The sequence below is a fragment of the Odocoileus virginianus genome, chromosome 2, assembly GCF_023699985.2.
Source record: "Odocoileus virginianus isolate 20LAN1187 ecotype Illinois chromosome 2, Ovbor_1.2, whole genome shotgun sequence".
Taxonomy (NCBI): Eukaryota; Metazoa; Chordata; class Mammalia; order Artiodactyla; family Cervidae; genus Odocoileus; species Odocoileus virginianus.
The window spans coordinates 45,640,879-45,653,502 of NC_069675.1; the positions used below are offsets into that span (position 1 = coordinate 45,640,879).

The 12,624-nt window shown below is 41.4% G+C and overlaps 1 long non-coding RNA gene across 1 annotated transcript; it reads right to left on the reverse strand.

Annotated features, from left to right (window-relative positions):
• Positions 1-8,704: 8,704 nt before the first annotated feature.
• On the reverse strand, positions 8,705-10,501 carry LOC139037129 (uncharacterized). The gene is made up of 2 exons (XR_011489950.1): positions 10,449-10,501; positions 8,705-9,104 (listed from the first exon to the last, which is right to left on the reverse strand). It is a non-coding gene; the product is annotated as an uncharacterized lncRNA (long non-coding RNA).
• Positions 10,502-12,624: the final 2,123 nt, after the last annotated feature.

Below are 12,624 nucleotides of genomic sequence, written 5' to 3' on the forward strand. Positions count from 1 at the left end.
TGGCCAGGAACCTGGTATACACACTGGTATTGTTATACTTACTTTTTTTCATGGTCTCCAGTTGGCACCATCTTCTGTCACTTGTGCGTGTTCTGCCCACAGTCCACAAGGTGAGGAGAGGTTGGACTTTCCATGGCAGGTGCTATGGGGCATGGCCGGGGCATCCTCTGACAGCAAGATGGCAGAGGTGTTCCCAACTGGGCACCTGAAAACCACCAAATAAGCCTCGTGATCCTAATCTTCCATGATAATGAGTCATTGATAGTATCTAAAGCCAGAAAAGGAATGAGAGGAGGAAAAGAAGAAGAAAAAGGAACGATCATAAAACATGTTATTTAGAAATGTGTAGAAAAGTATCAGAAAAAAAAAAGCTAAAAGTTGAAAGTGGTTGTAATGATCTCATTACTTTTACTTTTTATTGGATGTGGGGTTTTTTTTCCATTTATTTTTATTAGTTGGAGGCTAATTGCTTTACAATATTGTAGTGGTTTTTGTCATACATTGACATGAATCAGCCATGGATTTACATGTATTCCCCATCCCGATCCCCCCTCCCACCTCCCTTTCTACCCGATCCCTCTGGATCTTCCCAGTGCACCAGGCCTGAGCACTTGTCTCATGCATCCAACCTGGGCTGGTGATCTGTTTCACATTTGATAATATACATATTTCGATGCTGTTCTCTCAGATCTTCCCACCCTCGCCTTCTCCCACAGAGTCCAAAATTCTGTTCTATACATCTGTGTCTTTTTCTGTTTTGCATATAGGGTTATCGTTACCATCTTTCTAAATTCCATATATATGTGTTAGTATACTGTAATGGTCTTTATCTTTCTGGCTTACTTCACTCTGTATAATGGGTTCCAGTTTCATCCATCTCAGGACTGATTCAAATGAATTCTTTTTAATGGCTGAGTAATATTCCATGGTGTATATGTACCACAGCTTCCTTATCCATTCGTCTGCTGATGGGCATCTAGGTTGCTTCCATGTCCTGGCAATTATAAACAATGCTTCGATGAACATTGGGGTGCACGTGTCTCTTTCAGATCTGGTTTCCTCAGTGTATATGCCCAGAAGTGGGATTGCTGGGTCATATGGCAGTTCTATTTCCAGTTTTTAAAGAAATCTCCACACTGTTCTCCATAGTGGCTGTACTAGTTCGCATTCCCACCAACAGTGTAAGAGGGTTCCCTTTTCTCCACACCCTCTCCAGCATTTATTGCTTGTAGACTTTTGGATAGCAGCCATCCTGACTGGCGTGTAATGGTACCTCATTGTGGTTTTGATTTGCATTTCTCTGATAATGAGTGATGTTGAGCATCTTTTCATGTGTTTGTTAGCCATCTGTATGTCTTCTTTGGAGAAATGTCTGTTTAGTTCTTTGGCCCATTTTTTGATTGGGTCATTTATTTTTCTGGAATTGAGCTGCAGGAGTTGCTTGTATATTTTTGAGATTAATCCTTTGTTGCTTCATTTGCTATTATTTTCTCCCAATCTGAGGGCTGTCTTTTCACCTTGCTTATAGTTTCCTTTGTTGTGCAAAAGCTTTTAAGTTCCATTAGGTCCCATTTGTTTATTTTTGCTTTTATTTCCAATATTCTGGGAGGTGGGTCATAGAGCATCCTGCTGTGATTTATGTCGGAGAGTGTTTTGCCTATGTTCTCCTCTAGGAGTTTTATGGTTTCTGGTCTTACATTTAGATCTTTAATCCATTTTGAGTTTATTTTTGTGTATGGTGTTAGAAAGTGTTCTAGTTTCGTTCTTTTACAAGTGGTTGACCAGTTTTCCCAGCACCACTTGTTGATCTCATTACTTTTACTTTTTATTGGATGTGTTTTTTAAAAAAAGATTTATTTATTTTATCTTTTGGCCGTGGTAGGTCTTAGTTGCTGTGCATGGGCTTTCTCTAGTTGGTGTGAGTGGGGGCTACTCTTCATTTCAGTGTGAAGGCCTCTCTTTGCGATAGCTTCTCTTGTGGAGCACAGGCTCTAGGCACTCACTCTAGGCTTCAGTAGTTCTGGCCTATGGGTTAGTAGCTGCAGCCCTCAGGCTCTAGAGCACTGGCTCAGTAGTTGTGGCCCACAGGCTTAACTGCTCCAAAGCAAGTGGGATCTTCCCCCATCGGTGTTCCCTGTATCGCAAGGCAGATTCTTAACCACTGGACCATCAAGGTAGCCCTAGGTGTGTTTTGATGTGCATTTTAAAATTCTAGGAAAGGTCCTAGATTCTCAACTGTTTTGTGTCCCAAAACACAAGGGGAGATTCCTAAACACCCAGACTCCACCTTCAGAGATCCAACTGGTAGGTCTGCAGTGGTTTCAGATATCTGGATGTTGAACATGGTACAAGACCTTGGCGGACCTCTTTGGGGACTTCTATTCTAGGTTCCAAGCTGGGGGAGAGAGTGGGATGGAGCTGCCCCCCAAGTTCTATTACAGCTCCACTCCTTCCTGGCTGTGAAACTTTGAGCCAGTCACTTCACTTCTCTGTGTCCTTAAAGTTAACAAGGGATCATTTCTTGCATGTTTTGAGAAGGAAAGTTGAGAGTCAAAAGAGTTTCTTTTTAGAAAAATGCAATATGATACTTTATACACAATTTCGGAATGTTCCTAGACCCTTCTGAGTCCCATAGATTCTTGGTTACAATCTCTTGGAATGAATGTTTTCAAAGAATGTGTCCTTTGCAGTTCTGATGTTCAAGGTTGATCTGGATTCTGGATGCTGTGGGCAGGCTGGTTGGGGGAGAGGGCTGGATTCAACCTGGAGATCAGCTTTAGAATCTCTGTCCATGAGGCTCTCCTGGTATATGCTAAATGGGCACTTCATTCTGCTTTTTATGGGATCGAAGGGCTGGTCACTAACTCGCATATACAAACAGGATAGAAATCTCCCCAGCCAAGACCTTAATAGCTAAGCTTCCTGTGAGTCTCTAGGGACCAAGGATGCTTCCTGCTATTCCTACTAAGCTATGAACTTTTCCTCAAAGACTACCACCTGCATCTTTCTATGCCCAGCACCTACAAGGGAATACTTGGCATACTTTTGTGTTAAGAAGCTTCACTGAACTCGAATGAAACAGACTGAAGCAAGTGAAGTTTATTGGCTAAAACCTACATCAACAATCATAGGTAAAAACATGAAAACTTTAAATTAGAAATAAGGCAAGGTGACCTACTCTTACCATTATTGTTATCACAGCTCTGGAGGTCCTGGCCAAGATTGTAAGGCAAGAAAAAGAAATAATAGGTATAAGAATTGGACGGGAAGAGATTAGATTGTCATTATTTGAAGATTATATGATTATCAGTAATTAAAAAGAGAGGGGACTTCCCTGATGGTCCAGTGGTTAAGAATCTGCCTTGCAATGCAGGGGGCAGGGGTCTGATCCCTGGTTGGGGAACTAGGATCCCACATGCTGCAGGGGACCTAAGCCTGTGCATCACATCTACTGAGCCTGTACACCACACAGAAGATCCTGCATGTCGCAACTAAAGACAAGATGCAGCCAAGTAAATAAACATTTTTAAAATTTTTTTAAATAGAAAATAAGAAAACAAACCCAAGACCAAAAAAACTTTTTTAAAGAGAGAGAGAGGACTTCTATTTCTGGTCATGATTAACCTTTCTGCCCAAAACAACCAAAAAAAAAAAAAAAAAAACTAACAAAATATGTGAAACAACAGTTTTCAGAAGTCTGGACAGCATACAGTGAAGGAAATTAATCTTGCAAGACTGAAAGTAAATTATATAATTCTTATGATTGCCCCAACTCACTGCCTTGAGTTCCTAGACTATGGCACAAGCAGAGGAAACCCAGGCAGACATTGGTGGACCCCCTGAGTTGAGGAGAAAAAACTGAACGTCCAGGAAGACTAAGTCAGTGAAAGCTTGCAAAACAGAGGACTAGAGAGGAGAGAGCATCACAGGCAGAGAATTCCAGAGATCTTCAAGTGTTACCACAGAACTGATCAGCAAGGGAACTACGCCAAAGCCAAGGAAAGAACCGAGCCAGAGGATTAGAGGTAATAGTGCCTGCTCCTACCACATGAATTACGGGAATTGAATACTTACTTTTGAAAGAGCTGATCTCAGTACTGGGGAATAATAATTCCTAATCAGAGCACTGTTCCAGCCTGCCTCTCAAATATTAAAGATCCAACAGAATCAAATTGTTTTGAAAGCACATCCCAGTATGAAAGTCAAGAGTATTAATGGGAATATAAGAAAGTTATGACACTAATGAAAGAAATCAAAGATGACATAAACAGATGGAGAGAGATTCCATGGTCCTGAGTAGGAAGAATCTATATTGTGAAAATGACTGTACTACAAAATGCAATCTACAGATTCAATGCGATTCCTATCAAATTATCAATGGCATTTTTCACAGAACTAGAACAAAAAATTTCACAATTCATATGGAAACACAAAAGACCCTGAATAGCCAAAGCAGTCTTGAGAAAGAAGAATGAAGCTGGAGGAATCAACCTTCCTGACTTCAGATTATACTACGAAATTACAGTCATCAAGACAGTATGGTACTGGCACAAAAACAGAAATATAGACCAATGGAACAAGGTAGAAAGCCAAGAAATAAACCCACATACCTATGAGTACCTTATTTTTGACAAAGGAGGCAAGAATATACAATGAGGCAAAGATAGCCTCTTCAATAAATGGTGCTGGGAAAACTGGACAACTACATGTAAAAGAATGAAATTAGAACACTTCCTAACACCATACACAAAGATAAACTCAAAATGGATTAAAGACCTAAATGTAAAACCAGAAACTACAAAAACTCTTAGAGGAAAACATAGGCAGAACACTCGATGACATAAATCAAAGCAAGATCCTCTATGACCCACCTCCTAGAGTAATGGAAATAAAAACAAAAGTAAACAAGTGAGACCTGATTAAATTTAAAAGCTTTTGCACAGCAAAGGAAACTATAAGCAAGGTGAAAAGACAACCCTCAGAATGGGAGAAAATGGTAGCAAATGAAACAACTGACCAAGGTTTAATTTCCAAAATATACAAGCAACTCATACAACTCAATGCCAGAAAAATAAACAACCCAATCGAAAAGTGGGGGAAAGACCTAAACAGGCATTTCTCCAAAGAAGACATACAGATGGCTAACAAACACATGAAAAGAGGCTCAACACTCTTGTTATTAGAGAAATGCAAATCAAAACTACAATGAGATATCACTTCACATCATGAAAAAGTCTACAAACAATAAATGCTGGAGAGGGTGTGGAGAAATGGTAACACTCTTGCACTGTTGGTGGGAATGTAAATTGATACAGTCACTATGGAAAATGGTATGAAGATTCCTTGAAAAACTAGGAATAAAACCACCATATGACCCAGCAATCCCACTCCTAGGCATATACTCTGAGGAAAACAAAATTGAAAAAGACACGTGTATCCCATTGTTCATTTCAGCACTATTTACAATAGCTAGAACATGGACACAACCTAGATGTCCATCGACAGATAAATGGATAAAGAAGTTGTTGTGGTACATATACACAACAGAATATTACTCATCCAGGAAAAAGAGCGCTTTTGAGTCAGTTCGGATGAGGTGGATGAACCTAGAACCTATTATACAGTGAAGCGAGTCAGAAAGAGAAAGATAAATATCATATTCTAATGCATATATACAGAATCTAGAAAAATGGTACTGAAGAATTTATTTACAGGGCAACAATGGAGAAACAGAGAATAGGCTTATGGACATGGGGACAGGGGAGGAGAGGGCGAGATGTATGGAAAGAGTGACATGGAAATTTACATTTCCATATGTAAAATAGATAGCCAATGGGAATTTGCTGTATGGCTCAGGAAACTCAAACAGGGGCTCTGTGTCAATCTAGAGGGGTGGGATGGGGTGGGAGATGGGGGGAGGTTCAAAAGGGAGGGGATTAAAAAAAGGGGGGAGAGGGTATATGTATAACTATGGCTGCTTCATGTTGAGGTTTGACAGAAACAACAAAATTCTGTAGAGCAATTATCCTTCAATTAAAAAATACAATAGAAAATATGATACATCTATAATATTAGCCTTGCTGAGAAAATCCCATGGACAGAGGAGCATCATGGGCTACAGTCCATGAGGTCACAAAGAGTTGGACATGACTAAGGGACTGAGCACAGAACATAATATTAGCAAAACCTCTAAAACATTGAGAAATTAACTTTATTAAACACATGACACTTCCGTGGGGAAATAAATAAATATATATATATATATATGCCATGTAGCTTGAAGGATCCTTGGCAGTGAAAGTACAGAGTCCTAACAGCTGGACCACCAGAAAATTCCTGATGTGGGGAAATTTTTTAATCCTATTAAAGAAGGCTGAGTGCTGAAGAACTTATGCTTTCAAAGTGTGGTGCTGGAGAAGACTCTTGAGAGTTCCTTGGACTGCAAGGAGATCAAACCTGTCAATTCTAAAGGAAATCAGCTCTGAATTTTCATTAGAAGCAATGATGCTGAAGCTGAAGCTCCAATACTTTGGCAACCTGATGTGAAGAGCCAACTCACTGGAAAAGACCCTGATGCTGGGAAAGATTGAGGGCTAGAGAAAGGGGTGACACAGGATTAGATGGTTGGGTGGCATCATTGACTCAATGGACATCAGTTTGAGCAAACTCTAGGAAATAGTGAATGACAGGGAAGCCTGACATGCTGCAGTTCATGGGGTTCCAAAGAGTTAGCCTTGACTTAGTGGCTGAACAACAACAAAGCATATAAAAGGATATGCAGATATGCATTTGATGAGATGACAGTGTTATAAAGATAATGCTTCTCTTTAGATTGATATAGATATAGACACAGATACAAAAAGTACTTGATTTATCAGACATACACAGAACTGCAAGTAGGAGAAAACACAATACCATTTGAACAAGGTTGAGGTTTTGTTAGAAAATAAGTGGGTGGGGATATATGTTAGGAATCCACCACAGTGTCTGCTGCATCAGTAAGCATGGTTGTAAGGAAACAGTCCTGATCAGAAGTCGAGTGAAGTTTGAATATCAGCTTCAACACCAGAAATTTGGACAAATCCCTTAACACCTCTGACCCCTTATCATCCTTACAAAAGCCAAGTCTGGACCATTTGCTCTGTATAGCACATTTAGCTCCTTGTTTCATCATTGAAGGAACAGGCTTCGGGAAGGTGGAATGAGTTGCCCACACCCCAGCCTCCCTGCTCCTGCACCTTCAACTTTTGCATAGCTGCTCAAGGAGCAAAAAGGCACCTGTAGCCCCCCAAGCTCCTCAGCCTTTGTTCTTGAGGAAGATACCCACATGGTTGGTCTCTCTGTTAAAACCATAAGCAGTGCCAGCAGATAATTTGCCACGCTGGGAAGATCAGTGAGTTCCTCAAAGACAGGGGCTGCAACTTGTTAACATCTTGGGTATTAACAAGGGATGAGCAACATCCCAGCATGAGGTAAATGCCTCATAAACACTAGTTTCCTGAGGCAATAAATACATTGCTTTTAATTTGCAAGTGACAAAATTGTTATTGGGGAAACTGGGACTGTGTAACCAGGACTCTGGGGTCTGACTGAAACAGAGCAGGAGCCTATGGTCCTTGACCCCCACCCCCGACCATGTCCTCTGCCTACCTTTTGCCTGTGGAAAACTTTAGCCAAAGAACAAGTTTAATCGGAGAAGTGAGAAATTCGAAAACAAAGGAAAACTGTCAAAGGAGACTAAATAATAATAATAATAATGTAGGCATTAAGTATAGTCAAGGACCTTCAGTTCTTTCTCAAGGGTTATAGATAATATTCTGAGCCACATCCTGTGAACTGTCTTATAGACACTAAAACACCAAGTGGAGAATTAACTACATGATGACCACGCTGTATGCAGAACATAAGCTGCCACAATTCCAAGAACTGGCTGCAAAGAAATGGGAAAAAATGGACCCTGGAACTGAAGATTAACCGTACCTAAAACAACCAAGATGAGGCTAGTCAGACCACTGATGACCAATTTAAAGATGACTGTTAGATTTGACTGGGCTGTTTTCTGCATGTATCCCCTCCCCACCCCCCCCCACCCCCCCCCCCCCCCCCCACACACACACACACACACTGTCTATAAAAGCTCTCACTGCCTGCTTGTCAAGGGTTGGAGAAGTAAGCCTTTGGACAGATATCCATCACCTTCCCCCACCCCAGTTGCCAGCATCTGAAATAAAGCAAACTTTCCTTTCCCCAACCTGGCCTGTTTATTGGCTTTGGTGAGGCAAGCAGCCAGATCCACAGCCTCTTTTGGTAACATGACTACAAATTCTGCACTCTTTCTGATTGATGACGATCCCTATTTTGTAACCAGCCGGGACCCTTTGCAGCTTTCCCAGGACAGATCCCAACCCCGTATACTCTATTGTAGCTCCTCTCTGAAGTATCCAGATAATAGTATGTGATGCACATTTCTTAAATAGTTTTGCAGGTACTAAAAGCCCCAACAAATGAAAGAAATTAAGCACTTGATGAGCATGAGCCCTTTACCCCCAGACCTACTGGCCCCTAATGATTGATAATGTTAAACCCTGTAACACCACCCTATTACCCCCCCATCAACCAATCAGAGAACTGTGCACCAGCTGACCACACACAGTGACTCTCCTCCCTCACCTCGCCTTTAAAAATGCTTTGCTGCATTTTAAAATAATTTTTATTTCTGTATTTATTTATTTTCGGCTGTGCTGATCTTTGTTGCTGCTTGGGCTTTTTACTAGTTGAGGTGAGCGAGGGCTACTCCTTAGCTGTGGCGCCTAGGCCTTTCATTGCAGTGGATTCTCTTGTCATGCAGCACCGGCTGTAGGATGCATGGGCTTCAGTAGTTGTGGCTCACGGACTCTAAAGCATGGGTTCAATACCTGGGCACACAGGCTTAGTTGTTCCACAGCACGTGGGATCTTTTTGGACCAAGGATTGAACCGGTATCTCCTGCATTGGCAGCAGATTCTCTACCACTGAGCCACCAAGGAAGCCCATTTTGCTGCATTTTTAACCAACAAGGACTTACTGTACAGCACAAGGAACCTTGTCCAATATTATGCAACAACCTAAATGGGAAAAGAATTTGAAAAAGAATAGATAATGTATATGTATAACTGAATCATTTTGCCATACACCTGAATCTAACACAATATTGTTGATCAACTACACTCCAACACAAAATAAAAAGTTAAAAAAGGAACTTCCCTGGCAGTCTGCACTTCCGGTGCAAGGGACATCATTCGATCCCTAGTCAGGGAACTAAGATCCCACATGCTGCACAGCATGGCCGAAAAATAAAAATAAGAAAAAAATTTTTTTTTTAATTAAAAAAAATGCTTTGTTCAAACCTACTGGGGAGTTCAGGCCTTTTGAACATTAACTGTCCCAGACTCATTGTATGACACCTTACAATAAATGCTGCACTTTCCTTAACCACAACCCAGTGTCAGTAGATAGGCTTTACTGCACTCAGGCAAGTGGACCTAAGTTTTGGTTGGGTAACAATTTCATATGCCCAATGAAGAGATTGAGAGCAGAGGCCAGGACCCTTCCTCCCCAAGTCACTGAAGATGATAGACAGCAATAAACCGTACATGGCAGTTGGAGTCTGTGAATGGTTCAAAGCAAGGCAGTCTTATTATGCCCACTTGAGTGCCAGAGGGGTCTCTGGATGCCAGGATGTATGACCACTGATAGACTCGAATAGACAATGTAGTGGGCAACTTGAAGGTCTAGCAAGGGGCTTTCCAAAAGGGATGGAGAAATGGGAAAGAGAGCCCCCTGGAGAGATCCCCAAGATATTCAAGGGGACCTCCAGCCACCACATCCCATCTCCTCCACAGAACCTTCCCCAGAAGAGCTTCACTAATGAAGTAACAGAAATCCACACCTTGCTTTGCATTTAGAATGAAGGTGTGAAGGGAGGCACCCCTGGCATAGTGCAGACAGTTTGAGGCTCACTCTCAGAAGGCCTGCCTTCTCGGCCGTTTCCTTGCTGTGTGGCCTCAGGCAAGATGCTTTCCCTATCTGAGTCTCAGTTTTCTCTCTGGAGAAATGGGAGTGATAGTATAAACCGTGTCTGCCCAACGGGTTGTTGGGAATGAGTAGGTCTTTGTAAGCTGTGCTGTGCAGAATAACATTTGGCGTTTCACTCTAGCCTTCGGAAATTTGGAGTTTCTTTGAACTGGGCTCCCCAACTATAATGAAAAACATCAACCAAAACCAGAGTCAAGAGTCTGTCTGATGGACCTACTTGGAAAAGGAGTCAAGTGAATGGTCTGAGACACTGACAAGTCCCACCTTGACCCATATATCTTTATGAGGAAAATGAGAGCTTTGAATCCATTTTTCACAGCTAATCCTGCCCTTTCTCTGGACACCAGGGTTTTCTTGGAAAGCTTTGCACTGACCTTGGAGAACAGTTCCCATCAGAGCTATTTTCAGCAAAGACAGCCAAAGAAAGAGGACAGACTTCAATGCCCTGAGTTACGAGAAGTAGTTCTGTCAAATATTAATAATTAGTTGAAATTTAACCAAATTGTCAAAAGTTTGGTCAAAGGAAAGATTTGGGTCAGAGCTGGACTTGTGATATAAAGTGCACCCCACAACCCCAACACACCTACCTCTCAGCAGATGGGGGACTGGTCCTACTCCTGCTTTCAGAGGACAATGTACATTTTGTGAGCTCTGTCTGCATCATGGATCGGTAGTCTTCCCTGACTATTTCCTTTTTTTTCTAAAGATTTTTTTAAATTAACTTATTTATTTACTGCCTGCATTGGGTCTTCATTGCTGCTGTGGGCTTTCTCTAGTTTCGACAAGCAGGGGCTACTTTCTGGTTACAGAGTGCGGGCTTAGTCTCTAGGGCACTTAGGCTTCAGAAATAGTGGTGCACGGTCTTAGTTGCCCCAAGGCACATGTAGGATCTTCCCGGATCAGGAATCAAACCTGTGTCCCCTGCATTGACAGGCAGATTCTTAACCACTGAACCACCAGGGAAGCCCCCAACTATTTCCAAAGGTTAGTGAGCTTTACAGTTTCTATGAAATGCTTATAAGGATATTACTAAGCAGACTCCAAGCCTCTCTCATCGTCACTCAAGGCACAGTTTATTCTTTTATCCTGTGTAATTAAGGATTCATCAGGATGCAAATGCTAGAAAGAGCTGCTACTGGCAGGCAAAATTGTTAGCATTTGTTTTGTTCTTATCTGTTCACTCAGCCATTCAACAGGCATGTCCTGAGTGGCTTCTGCTCTCAGCAATTTTCTTAAGCTCCAAAGATGCACATAAACATACACCCCTGGTCCTCAAGAAACTTATAAATAATAAACAAAAGAGAACAGAAATAGAAGTGTCATTACAAGAACTGCCATATGACCCAGCAATCCCACTCCTGGGCATACATACCAAGGAAACCAGAACTGAAAGAGACACGTGCACCCCAATGTTCATCGCAGCACTGTTTCTAATAGCCAGGACATGGAAGCAACCTAGATGCCCATCAGCAGACGAATGGATGAGGAAGCTGTGGTACATATACACCATGGAATATTACTCAGCCATTAAAAAGAATTCATTTGAATCAGTTCTAATGAGATGGATAAAACTGGAGCCCATTATACAGAGTGAAGTAAGCCAGAAAGATAAAGACCAATACAGTATACTAACGCATATATATGGAATTTAGAAAGATGGTAATGATAACCCTATATGCAAGACAGAAAAAGAGACACAGATGTAGAGAACAGACTTTTGGACTCTATGGGAGAAAGTGAGGGTGGGATGATCGGAGAGAACAGCATCAAAACATGTATATTATCAAATGTGAAACAGATCGCCAGTCCAGGTTGGATGAATGAGACGAGTGCTCGGGGCTGGTGCACTGGGATGACCCAGAGGGATGGGATAGGGAGGGAGGTGGGAGGGGGGTTCAGAATGGGGAACACATGTAAATCCATGGCTGATTCATGTCAATGTATGGCAAAAACCACTACAATATTGTAAAGTAATTAGCCTCCAACTAATAAAAATAAATGAAAAAAAAAAAAAAGAAGTGTCATTACAAACCCAAAAGTTTCTTATCTGGTTTTATCACTGTACCTCTGATTTAATATTATGATTATTATTTCCTGAAAGTTGAAATCCTCCCAATCATAGTTCAATAGACTGAAAGTAAAAATTTTGCTTTTTTGCGAAAAATTTATTGCTTCATCTAAAGTCCACAATACTAAAAACAAATTTTTTTTTCTCTTTCTCTCACTTTATTCTTTTAATTGAGGATAGTTGCTTTATAATATTGGGTTGGTTTCTGCTATTTTTCAACATGAATCACACATAGGTATACATCTGCCCCTCACTCTTGAACCTCCCTCCTACCTCCCACTCCATCCCCCTCCCCCATCTAGGTTGTTGCTGAGCACTGGTTTGAGCTCCCTGAGTCATACCGAAAATTCCCACAGGCTATCTATTTTACATATGGCACAACATGCAAAATTTTAATAATCCCACCAGAGTTTGAAGCACGAGGGGAGAGATGATTATTGAAAGAGTCCCAAGATTTCCCCTTTAGCTTCAGCCTGAATGGA